The sequence below is a fragment of the Acanthisitta chloris genome, unplaced genomic scaffold (genome assembly GCF_000695815.1).
Source record: "Acanthisitta chloris isolate BGI_N310 unplaced genomic scaffold, ASM69581v1 scaffold2164, whole genome shotgun sequence".
In the NCBI taxonomy this organism is placed as follows: Eukaryota; Metazoa; Chordata; class Aves; order Passeriformes; family Acanthisittidae; genus Acanthisitta; species Acanthisitta chloris.
The window spans coordinates 41,505-42,490 of NW_008670870.1; positions in this window are offsets into that span (position 1 = coordinate 41,505).

Sequence of the window (986 nt, forward strand, 5' to 3'; positions counted from 1 at the left end):
CTGAGCTGAGCTCACACTGCAGCTCATGGGCAGTTTCTCATCCACCATCACCCCCAAGTCTCTCTCCTCATTGCTGCTCTCAATTCCTTCCCCACCCAATCTGGAGCTGTGCCTGGGATTGTGATGGCCCAGATGTAGGACCTTGCCCTTCATTCCGTTGAGGTGCAATGTGTACAGGTACACTGCCATGCTGATCACTGCATGTTCTGGTGAGCAAGCTGAGGGTCAGGCACTCTGCCTGCTCCCCAAACCCTGTGTGGGCACATTGCTGCCCTCTCCAGCCTATGGGGATGAACCACTGACACCAGTCAGACCCGACACTGGTGAGGATTGAACCAGCCATGGCACCAGCTCTGTACTGCAGTTGGGTGATCTTGCACCTGGTCAGGGCACTGTGTGTGGCTCTGATGTACTTGCCTGAGCCCTTGGGGACCTCAGGGTCACAGTGTCCCTGTCTGGCTCAGCCTGGCAAGGCTCCTGGGTCCAAGTTTAATTAGTATTATTTCAGGGCAGTAAGTGAACAGAGCAGTCTGCTCCTGTCCTGCTCAGTTCCACTGCAGGGCTGAGCCTGTGGCTGGGGCAGCACTGTCCTATTTCCACACCCTGGAGCTATTCTGGAAAGAAACCTCAGGAACAAAAATAAGTAAAGAAAACAAAACCAGAAGGACACTTTGAGAATCGTGGAAAGAGACTACAGTGCTGTTACAGCAGGGAAAGGGGCACCCCTGCCATGCAGCTCAGGGGCCAGGGCAGTTCCAGGACACATGCAGGGGCACCTGAGGGAGACCTTGCCCTGGCTAACTTAGGCTAGATATTAGTTTTCCCTGTGAAAGTGGTGAGACAGGCACAGGTTGCCCAGGGAGGCCACCTGTCCCTGCAGCTCCTAACACAGATCCCTCTGCAGCTTCCCTGGAGCCCCTTCATCTCCTGGAAAGTGCTCTGAGGTCTCCACACAACCTTCTCTTCTCCAGGCTCAACAGCCCCAA